The sequence below is a fragment of the Panthera uncia genome, chromosome D2, assembly GCF_023721935.1.
Source record: "Panthera uncia isolate 11264 chromosome D2, Puncia_PCG_1.0, whole genome shotgun sequence".
NCBI classification, from domain to species: Eukaryota; Metazoa; Chordata; class Mammalia; order Carnivora; family Felidae; genus Panthera; species Panthera uncia.
In genome coordinates this window covers 56,343,072-56,355,628 of record NC_064818.1, presented here as the reverse complement: position 1 = coordinate 56,355,628, position 12,557 = coordinate 56,343,072, and positions in this window count along the sequence as shown.

Genomic DNA, 12,557 nt, shown 5'->3' with positions numbered 1-12,557 from the left:
TTGTTCATTTAAACTACCTTCCTCCTAAATAAAAGTACTGGCAAGAGGTTATAAAACAAAGTTCTTTGCCCCTCACCCCCTATGTCCTACATAGTTTGTATGCTTCAAAATATTTATACTACCATAGTCCTGGTAATAACGAAAGGGAGGGAATGAGAGAGGGAAATAGGGAGAGGGAGAAGAGAGGGAAAGAAGAGAAAGAGAAGAGATAGGAGAGAGAGGAGAGAAAGATAATGTGTGTGTGTGTGTGTGTTTAAATAAGGTATGACATTCACATAGGACAGTGCATACAAGTGTACAACTTAATGAATTTTTGTGCAGGATGTGCCTGGGTAGCCACTATCTACATCCTGATATAGAACATTTTCAGCACTCTAGGGGTGCCCTCAATGCCCTTGGCTGTGATTGCAGAGAGCTGGCCCAACTCCAGGGGTGAAATCATGGTAGGGAGAAGTCCTGACTTCAATGTTTAACTGCCCCTGAAGAGCAGGATGGCAAAATGTTGGAAAGTGTGGACACTGGGCTATACCGGCTTGAATCTCAGTTCCATGACTTACCAGCTCTGTGACCTTTGGCAACTTACTTAACATTTCTGAGCCCTGATTTCCCCTGTAAAATGAGGCAATAATGGTACCCACTTAAAGGGTGGTGGTGAAATGAAATGAGGCACTGAGAATACGGTCTGGCAGATAATAAGCACTTAATAAATGTAAGCACTTTTTAAGCCCTTGGTGGGAATTCCACACACACTGCCAGAGCCAATGGAGCATATATTTGGCAGGGGGGGGGGGCATGTTGACCCTTCAAATCCCACGCTTAGCCATTTCCACTTGACAAGGAGCCAGGGCTTTCCACTGTGTCTCCCCAGTCTCTCCATAAGGTTTCTGTTTTGTCCTATGCCTGGGCACTGCACACACAGCTGAGGGAGTAGAGACGCCAAGCCAGGCTCTGGTGGTGACCTTATCAAGAATTTTCCATCATACCCACTGTGTCATCGGAAAGGCTTGCTCACTGTGCCGGCTAGTCAGCTTCCAGGGAAGTCATCAACAGGCTGGAACTGGGGTGTGTGTGACCCTTAGCTGCTCCCAGGGCTTTCCCCTTCCTTCTCCCCACCCTGGGCTCACCTCTGGAATTAGACCAGTTCTCCACAATCGCGGCCAGGGTGACAGCAAAGTGTGATGGATGGACAAGGAGCTGTGGAGTGGCAGGGTGCTTGGTCAGGAACCCAAGGCTGTGTTTATGAGAAGGAAGAGGCTGTTTCCTGAAGCAAGCATAATGCAGCTCTAAAAAAGGCAGGGGAAATACATCATGCGAGGGAGCGTAACCCTGGGAGGGCCACTGGGAATCCGAGTACCACAGAAACCCTGGCAGGTCAAGGTGCCTCTGACAAGGCCTTTTTTATAGGCCATTTGCGTGAGGGTTTGCTGCTGTTCCCTGCAGAGCTGACAGCCACTCAAGGTCTCAGTGGGGAGGTTGGAAGCTAATCTTAGCTGTCATTTTCCAGACCTTCTCTACTGGCCCTGCTGATGCATTTAAAAAAGAAGTAACAAACTCTATTGTTTTTTTTTTCTTAACTACAAAAATGATAATTTTGGCTGTTGACTCTCATACTGCTACAAATAGATTATTAGCTCCTTTCCCTCCTTCCAAACCCAGGGCAAAAGAAGGTTTAATGGGGTACCCCCAGTGGTCAAGAGAGGTATGAGAATGAGTTTCCCTTAAAGAGTGCTAATATTTCTGTTTATCTCTATGGATTTGTATCCCTCTGACTTCCCTGAAGATCATGCTAGGCTATAAGAAAGACTCAGGATAAAATAAGCACTCTGTATTAATTTCCTATAGCTACTTAACAAACTACAAAGTTAGTGGCTTTAAACAATAGAAATGTATTCTTTTAGATTTCTGGAAACCAGAAGTCTGAACTGAGTCTTATGGAGCTAAAACCAAAATTCCAGGAGGGCTGGTGCCTTCTGGAGGCCCCAGAGGATAACCCAGTCCTTGTGTCTTGCAGCTCTGGTGCTGGGTGGGAGGCCTTTCTTGGCTCGCAGCCCCTTTCTCCATCCTCAAAGCCAGCAGGTATGGCATCTTCTCTCTCTCTCCATCTGCTTGCTTTTGCCTTTGCTCCGTGGTCAAATCTCCCTCTGCCTCCTTCTTTTCCCTCATTTTTTTTATCGTGGTAAAATACACATAATATAGTTTGCCATCTTAATCATTTTAAGTGTAGAGTTCAGTGGGATTAAATACATTTATAATGCTGTGAAACCATCACCACCATCCATCTCTATATCTCTTTTCATCTCATAAAACTCCATACTCATTAAACACGAACTCTCCATTTCCTGCTTCTCCCAGCCCCTGGCAACCACCATTCTACTTTCTGTCTGTATGAATTCAACTACTCCAAGTAGCTTATGGAAGGAGAATCATACGGTATTTATCGTTCTGTGACTGGCTTATTTCACTCCGCGTAATGTCCTCAAGGTTCATCCGTGTTATAGTATGTGTCAAAATTTCCTTCCTTTAAAGGCTGAATAATATTCCATTGTATGTGTAAACCACATTTGGCTTATCCATTCATCTGTCAATGGACACTTGGGTTGCTTCCACGTTTTAGTTACTGTGAATGACGCTGCTGTGAACATGGGTGTGCAGGTATCTCTTTGACACTCTGCTTTCAGTTCTTTTGAGTATATATCTAGAAGTGGGCTTGGATCATATGGTGATGCTATTTTACTTTAATTAATTAATTAATTAATTAATTTTTGAATGAGAGAGAGTACACACGCAAGCAGGGGACAGGCAGAGGGAGAGGGAGAGAATCGTAAGCAGGCTCCATGGCGAGCGCAGATCCCACGATTCCGAGATCATGACCTGAGCCGAAAGCAAGGGTCGATCACTTAACCAACTGAGCCACCCAGGCACCCCTCTGTTCTTATTTTTTTTTTGAGGAACAATCAGACTGTTTTCCATAGCAGCTATACCATTGTACATTCTCACCAACAGTGTACAAGAGATTCCTTTTTCCCACATCCTTGCCTACACTTGTTTCTTTCTATTGTTTTGATGGGTGTGAGTGAGGTGGTATCTCACCGCCGCAGTTTTAAATTTTTTTTTTCAACGTTTTTTTATTTATTTTTGGGACAGAGAGAGAGACAGAGCATGAACGGGGGAGGGGCAGAGAGAGAGGGAGACACAGAATCAGAAACAGGCTCCAGGCTCCGAGCCATCAGCCCAGAGCCCGACGCGTGGCTCGAACTCACGGACCGCGAGATCGTGACCTGTCACCGCCGCAGTTTTGATTTGCATTTCCATAAATGATCAATGCTATTGAGCAAGGTGCTTATGGGCCATTTAAATATCTTCTTTGGGAAAATGTCTATTCAAGTCCTTTCCTCATTTTTGAATTGGGTTCTTACAGGACACTTGTGATTACATTGAAGGCCCATCTGGGTAATCCAGAATAATCTCCCCATTTCAAGATCCTACAAAGTCTCTTTTGTCATATAAAGTAACATTCACAGGTTTCAGAGATTAGGCCCTGGATATTTTTGATGGCCATAATTCAGCCTATCACAACTTGTAACAACCATAGGAATTTATGGAGCATTTACTGTGTGCTAAGTATGATGTTACCTGTCTTAATGCAGGTTCCCTTCTAATTCTCCAAATCTATAAAGTATGTACTGCTCCCAATTTGCAGACAATAATAGCTAATGGTCATTGGATTCTTAATATGTACAAGCTTTCTTGGACTTTGGATGTATTAACTCTTTTAACTCTCACAGCAACCTATGAGGTAGGTGCTGTTATTATCGCCATCTTAGAGATGGGGAAACTGAGGCATAGATAGATTAAGTAATTTGCCCAAGATCTTCTAGTATTAGAAGCAAAACGGGAATGTGAACCTAAGCAAAGAGCTACTAAACCTTCTGCCAATTCAGCTTTGTTCTTCATACTTCCTCACAGAAGGTTTACTTGACTCTTCATGGTCTTTACTCCACTGTTGAGGTGAAAGTGGTAATGTGATCTGAGGGTCACCTGGAAGGTCAACTGGCCAAATATTAGGTTTTTTTTTTCTTTATTGCCTGGGAATATTCCTTTGCATTTGATATTGCCCCAATGCCCCCTTTGAAATTAAACATTCTTAGAGGAGTAAGATACTGAGTCATTAATATCTATGTGAATAGGTCTACTGGGTAGTTTTTCTAGTAGAAAGAGAAGCATGAACTTGGAATGTTACAGAAGAGAGAGATGGGATGCTGGGGTCAAGAATCATGGAAGCGATGAAGGAATGGAGAATAAAATGGCCCAGCTTCTGCCCTGCTGAGGAGGGAGGGAGGATGTGAGAGAGCATGGCAGATGAGAGCTGGAGGGGTTTGAACCCACTGAAGCCAGGTTTGCTTCAAGACAGCCAGGCTGAAAGTGTGGAAATGAATGAAGAGCCAACATTGGAACAGGCACTTTACTGGGAAGCAAGGTGGAGAGAAGAGATGATAAAAGGGACTCAGTCCATCATATTTTTCAGCCCAATAAAATCCTGGTCTATCACTACAGTTTAGTACTTCAAGAAGTGTTCATTCAACTCTATTATGAGTATAATCATGAGGTAACACCTGGACTGCAAATTGGCAACCCAGAGGCCTAATTGTGGAAGCAATATATTTTTTAAAGTCTTTTTTTAAATGTTTATTTATTTATTTTGAGGGGGACCTGGGTAGCTCAGTTGGTTGAGCATCTGACTCTTGGTTTCGGCTCAGGTCATGATCTCAGTTTCGTGGGTTCGAGCCCCACATCTGGCTCTGTGCTGGCAGCACAGATCCTGTTTGGGATTCTCTCTCTCCCTCTCTCTCTGTCCCTCCCTGCTGGCACTGTCTTTGTCTCTCTCAAAATAAATAAATACTTTTTAAAGTTTATTTATTTTGAGAGAGAGAGAGAGAGAGAGAGAGAGAGAGCTGGGGAGGAGCAGAGAGAGAGGAGAGAGAGAATCCCAAGCAGGCTCCTCACTATCACCATGGAGCTCAACATGGGGCTCGAACCCACAAACTGTGAAATCATGACCTGAACAGTGTCAAGAATCCAGTGCTTAACTGATGAACCACCCAGGTGTCCACTGGAAGAAATATTTTTGCCAAACAACATATAAAAAATTGAATTGGAATTTTTTTTTTTTTTAAGTTTGAGCATGCCCTGTCCAGGTCACCACTCTTACTTCTCACATTCTGTATTGGCACAGTCCCAGCCCCCTTCAGCGAGTAATCATCCAGTCGCTGAAGGCACTTGAGTTTACAACCTTTGGGATAAGGCAGTTTGCCCTGTGACAGAGGCCACTGAACTTTTAGAATGAAAGCTGTTAAGCCAAAGAAAACTATGCTTACAATCATCTTAACTCTGGAAGGTCTCACACCTGACCTTTCAGCCTCATTTGTCCACTAAGTGTACTCCATTAGAAGACTCATAAGTCAAGAATTTTACTGCTAGAAATTATAGGGTCAGATCTTTCCTCATTTTGTCCTCTACCATTGGCTCTCCTGAGAGGCTGGAGGCCATTTTCCCCTTTGAGTAAATGGGAAGTGTTTGTCGCAATGGCTTTTAATGGATGGGCAGGATTAATCTTTAGGTTTTGCATGTACATGGGTTGTGTGGCAAAGAGGTAGTTTGGGCCAAGACTGGGACCCAGTTGCTATCAGGGGCTGGCAGGGGCTGAGGAACAAACACCGTATCAGGCGATTCTGCCCAAAGTGGCAGGATGTCAGAGCTAGAAAAGACCTGAGATTATTCATTCATTCAAAAAATATTTATCAAGTTCTAGTATTTTGCTAGGTGCTGGGGTCACCGCAGTAAAAGACAAAGTCCCTGCCTTCATGAAACTTACATCGAATAATGTAGCTACTCAGAAATCATGTCTGTAGTCTGATGCCTTTATTATACAGACAAGGACATCAGGATAATGGAGTGGGCACTTGGACTGCCTAAAGTCGTGTGGCTTCTTAGTGACAAAATCAGGACTGAAAATAAGGTCTGACACTGATTTCCAGGCATTTTCTACTTTACCTCCTTTCTTCCTCCACATCCTTCCAAATGTTTTTCATCTGCCTTCATCTTCCCCAAAGTCCATCCCAAACCATCCTTCTTCTGAAGTTGGTCTTATTGAGGTCCCCTGAGTTTAATTATTAGATGATTCCATATCTTAAAGGATTCAGCCCATATTTATAGAGCAGATTCCCTCATTTATTTCCAGACTTTGTTCCTTTTCCCTTTAAGTTACATTCAAAGGCTTCACCACCTATAACAATTATTGTATTTCTTTTATTTTTTAATTTTAATCTAATGTGTTTATTTTTGAGAATGAGAGAGTGCGAGTGAGCAGGGGGGAGAGAGAGAGAGAGAGAGAGAGAGAGAGAGAGAATCCCCCAAAGTGCAGAGAGAGAGAAAGAGGATGAGAGAGAGGGAGAGAGAGTGTGGAGCCTAGAGCAGGGCCTGAGCTTACCTGATGCAGGGCTCAAGCTCACTTGATGTGTGAGATCATGATCTGAGCCAAAGTTGGATGCTCAACCAACTGAGCCACCCAGGAGTGCCCCAATTATTATATTTCTATGAAAGACTTAAACTGTTGTTTAAATGGGTCATTTTCAAGAAGAGTACATATTGTATGATTCCATTTATATGAAATTCTAGAAAATTGTAGAAAGGAGAAGTGTATCAATAGTTGCCTAGTGTCAGCGGTGGGGATTCACTACAAAGGGCATGACAGAGATTTCTGGGGTGATGGCAATGTTCTATCCTTTTAATATGGCAGTGGTCACATAAGTGTATACATTTGTCAAGTTCATCAAACTGTGTACTTAAGATGGATGTATTTTATTGTTTGTAGACTCTATGTCCATAATGTCAATTTGTTACAAAGGGATTTTTTGGAAACAGGCTTGCCTGTCTGCAAAGAGGCAGATAGGATCTGCCAGAGTAGAGGGCTGGGACTAAAAATGCAACAGCTAGCTGGTGTGGATGATTCTGCCCTGGAGGAAGTGAGGCCGGGGCGGTGAGTCTGCTCTTGGAGCCTGTGGTCTCATTTGCCAGGTGCCTGTCATAGGTGAGCACTGTGGTGCAGTGAGTGTGATCCTGGGGTTTAAAGATACCTCAACCGGTGAGGCCAACTATGTCTTTAGAGAAGCGTGTAAGTACGGGCACAGCTATTCTACCTGATGGCTGATTTAAGGACTTTTCAAGCATAGTTTTTTAATCGTATGTGATTTTTTTTCACCATATGAGCTAAGTAGAAACCTTATCTGCTTTTTTTTTTTTTTTTTTTTTTTTGGCCAGAACCACCATCTTCCAGTAATTTGCCACAATGACCAACACAAAGGGAAAGAGGATAGGAACCAATGATATGTTCTTAAGGCTTTTAAGGAAGCATGGAGTTGTTTCTTGGGTCACATACGTGGGAATCTACAAGAAAGGTGATATTGTCAACATCCAGGGAATGGGCACTCGTCCCACAAATGTTACCATGACAAAACTGGAAGAGCCTACAGTGTTACCCAGCTTGCTGTTGGCATCATCATAAACAAACAAATTAAGGGCATGATTCTTGCCAAGACAATTAATGTATGTGCTGAGCATATTAAGCACTCCATGTGCTGAGATAGCTTCCTGAGGCATGTGAAGGAAAATGCTCAGAAAGAGAAGGAAGCCGAAGAGGAAGGTACCTGGATTCAGTGAAGTACCAATCTGCTCCACCGAGAGATGCTCACTTTTATGAGAACCAGCAGAAAGGACCTGAGTTGCTGGTATCCATTCCCTATGAATTTGTGGCATAAAGGTGTTAAACAAAACAAAATGAACAGACTGTAACTATCCCATGGAAAAATCAACTCCATTAATTTTTTCTCAGCATGCTTGGGAGTAAAGAACAGAAACTGAATTCTATGTCTATCGCAGTCTATTCCCCCAGCCCCTTGAGGTATTTGACAGAATATTTTCCTGAGGTCTTGAATCAGTTTTCAAACTGAAAATAAGCATGACCCTTTCTGTGTCTCTGACTATGGGTGTCTGTGTGCATGTGCGCTAATAACTGGTGGCCTTGTCTTTTATACCAACTTGGGATCACCTCCAAACTCCTGGAAGTGAGAGGTTATGTTCATTTTTATAATAATATGATTATTTACAATGGTGTCTGTGATTACTTGATAAATACTTGTGAACCATTTGATTCCCTCTGCTTTTTTAACTTCAAATTGTAACTGCAGGTTAATTTTACTTAAATTTTATTTAAAGGGATCTGTTAAACATCCTTGGTGTGCAAATCTCCCCCATGGAAGCACCACAGAGCTGATGAAATCATCCCAGAGTGTGTGTGCAATAATTAGTTCACCTAAGTAACTCAGTCTTCTCCAGCCTTACCTCAACCTCTGGGTGATGGACATAATATTTTAGGGAGTGATACAAATAGGGCTTAGTCCTAATACCTTAGATTTGCTGGGCACTTGATGCATTTCATGGTACTTTCACATGCACTATCCTCCTAACCAGCCTGGGGATATATTGGGCAGACATTATCCCCATTTTATTGCTCGGAGAGAACATGAGATTTGCCTAAGGTCATATGGTGAATCATCGGCAGAGTTGGAACAAGGACCAACAGTCATGGACAATTAACAAAGACAAAGACAGAAAAGAAAACCTGTAGAGCTATCATAAAAGCATTCATCAGACAAATATATGAGGAAGGCAGCCACAATTTGCTGAGTACCTACTATGTGCCAGGCATTGCGAGAGATGTTTTATGTATATTACCACATTCAAGGTCATAGAATATGGGAGGTTGTAGATTAGGTCGGGGGGAGGGGACAAAGTTTTTTTATCACAGGATGAGTGATATGCTCAATGCACTCAAGTACTAGAAGGAAATCCATTCACCATCCCTTTTATAAAAATATCCCAGAAGGTAGAGGTGACTACGCCCTAGTCATTCCTCAGTCTCAGCTTCTACTTCCTTCTTAGCCTCCACCCTCATTATTGATCTTCATTTTCACTTCAACTTCATTTCTTCTCAATTGCAAACTAATTTTCAGTCTTAACTTCTTCTTCCCAAGATCAGGGAGAATCAGTCTCAGTGATTAGTAGTTGATGATAAGGAATTTCATTTTCCTGAGTAGCCCCACCTAGTCTCCAACCTGCCAGCATAATTTCTGACATGCCATCTTTCTCACGCCAGTCTGTAGATAACTGTTTTCAAATATTTCTATTGAGTAAGCTCGTATATTGTTTTCTCCATTAATTTGTAAGCTCCCTCAGGACAGGAATTACGGCTATTCTTTGCTCTCTAGACTAAGAAGATAGCATAGTTATTTTTGCATGGTGGGAAGTTAATGTACACTTGCTCCTGATGATGATGTGATTATACTTACACTGGGTGCACAAGATTTCCTCACCGATCATTTTCATTTGCTTTTTGCATTGATTCCAAAAGTTCATCACTCTTTTTATTTTCATTAAACATTGTTACTATTACCATTAGATTTTATTAAATGTCCTCATTTATTCATTCAACAAACACTTATTTGCTAGGTAACAGGAATAAAAAAAAAACAAAACACAGCAACACGGTCTTAGACTTCAAGTCCCAAGGTATCCACTAATAAATAATATGGCTGAATTTACTCTTTCAAGCGGCATGCCCTGTATTTCTCTAGCATTCAATCAGGCTCCTCTATCTAATTATTTCCTCTATATGAGGAAAAAACTTAGGTTAAAGCTTAGGATAAAAGGGGATCCCCAAAAGTACTAAGCAGTAAGATTCCAAAGAAACATTAGGAACAACTGTACCAAGTGAGAGAGAGAGAGAATGAGAGAGAGATGTGGGGGGAGAGATCTCTTCATGATTCATGATATTTATTTACTACCTTAGGATACCTCCATCTACAAATAGTTGCAAGATGCCCCCACGGTCAGGGAATATGACAGACTGGAACTGTGGGATTCTAACCCCATAGAATCTTGGTGAAGGATGTGTAGTGACATGTGTTGCCTTTTCTTCTCAGTGTGCCAATTTAATACTGGAGTAGGTCAGTGTATGAAAGAAAAGAGAAGTACAGGTTTTCCTTTCCTAGAATTTTCTAATTAGGAAGCTGTATTGTTGCATCTTTTAGAAGACGTCCAACTAGATCAACGTCATTTTGATTTTGAGAGCTTAAAAAATAAATTTTGAAGTGTCTCTTCCCTACATATAGCATCCATCAATGTCACTGTTTGATTATATTATCATTATTGCCATAATTATCACTGTCCGACATAGTTCACTATGGAGGTTTTGCAGTATAGATCAGAGCAGTAAATATTTCAGAATACTGAAGTATTGGATATATTCTGTGGTACATGCAGGTAAGAAACTGGTGAGCATCCTTCACCTCATTTCTTTACCGTTTCTTATCTCTTTGTTTTTCTAGATTCTTCATAATCAGAGGCTCCCTTATCTCCTTTAACTTATTTTCCATATGGTTCCTCAATTAAAACCCCTCTCACAGGTTAAGTCAAGTTTCCTTACTTTCATCCCTCCCCCACAGGATACAAATCCCTCCCTCAGTTCCCCTAGGGAGGAATGCCTTTTCTGCTTCCCAATCCTTTCCTTCCTCCAAGGTCCACTTTAGACCAATGTCCTCCATCAAAGTCCTCCCTGACAGCTCCTGCCCAGTTCCCTCTTCCTTCTCTGACCTCCTAGTACACAATGGCATGGGATAATAATAGCCCTCACTGGCCCAGTGGTTGACAAAGCACTGCACTAACTTGTGATTTTCACCAGCCCCTGAGGTTGGTAAGGAGAACTTTCTTGACCCTTCAGAGAGAATGAAAAACCATCCCAAGACCATACTGCAAGTGGCAAAACTGGAATGTCAGCTCAGATCCTGGAAGTCCAAAGCTTTTCCACTACAATCTTTTGGCTCTCTCTCACACTTCTATACCCCAAAGGTACCTGGTTCAGAGTTGAGAAAAGTTAGACACTCTAGTAACTATTTGTAGATTATTCTATTGATCTTGTCAAATATAAATCTTTCTTCCTATAGTCCAATTGCTCCCAACCCAAAATGACTGCTTCCACTTTTCATGAGCCATGAGTCTACAAAGCACCAGAAGTGGAAGTTCTCTTTCCATATTTCATCTGTGATGGGATCTGTCTCTGGGGAGTGGGGCTGGGGTTTCTTCTTCAGAGATGCCATCTGTGAGGGGCGTGGTCTCCCTGAAGAGCTAGAGATGGGGGGATATCTCTAAAGCATAGCAGAATGAGGACATGATTTCACTTGTTTGTATAAGATTTTTTTTTTGAACCAAAGAAAAGAGGTCTTTAAAAAACACTAGCAGAGAAAATCTCTCTCCTTTGGCTGAGTGACATTTCATGCCTGTTCATATCGTTATGTCAGTCTTTGAAAAATGAAGAGCTAAAGCAGTCTCTTTCCTCACTAGACAAAAGGAAGAACTGGGTGTTACCCTGGTAGGAGAGCCAAATGTGATGAGTGAGGCACTAGGATTGAGGCTGAGTCACTGGGAGGCATTGGGAGGGTGGGGGTGGTGGTCAGAGCCTTCTCCTGAGCTTTTAAAGCCAGCAAATGTACTTAGGGATGTAGTTACACACACCTGTTGGCTATAGCCAGTGCTAGTATTATCAGCATCTGGGACATGGCTCAGAGAAAACCTTCGGCTGTCTTTAGTTCTTTTGAAATTGACCTTTTCCAGATCATGTGGACTAGCGTTTTAGTTTTTAACGACTTAAAAAATAATACTTTAGGACTCAAAATTGCAAAATTGTGCAAAGAATTCCTGTGTACCCTTCACCCAGCTTCCCCCAATGATAATATCTCACTTAACCATAGTTGTTTTTGATGTAGCATCTAAGAACAAATAATTTATTATTATCAATGAGTTCCGTTGGTAGTTCTCATATGGATTCTTTTAGTTGCCATCAAATGGCAGCTGAGGCTAGAGCCATCTGAAGGTTTCTTCACTTATGTGAAGCTGGGTTTGTAAGGCATCTCTTTCTACACATGGTCACTCCAAGTGGGTAGCTCCAACTTTTTAGCACAAGGCAGTCTCAGGGTAATCAGATTTTTATATGATGTCTGGCTAGTTCCAGAGCAATTGTTCCAAGAGGTCTGGGTGGAAGTTGCAAGGCTTCTTTTAAAAAAAATTTTTTTTTTATTTGAGAGAGAGAGAGATCTTGAGTAGGGGAGAGGGGCAGAGGGAGAGAGAATATCAGGAAGGCTTGATGCTCTGTGTGGAGTCCGATGCGGGGCTCAACCTCACCACCCTGGGATCATGCCTGAGCTGAAATCAAGAGTCAGATGCTTAACTGACTGAACCACCCAAATGCCCATGGGAGTTGCAAGGGTTCTTAAGATTTAATCTTGAAAGTCCCAGAATATCACTTCCATATCATTCTATTGGACAAGCAAGTCACTCAGGCCAGCCAGATTCGAGGAAATAGGAATCAGACTCTACATCACAACAGAAGTAACAAAAAAAAAAAAAAAAAAAAAAAAAGGATAGCTATCTTTAATCTTTAACTGCAG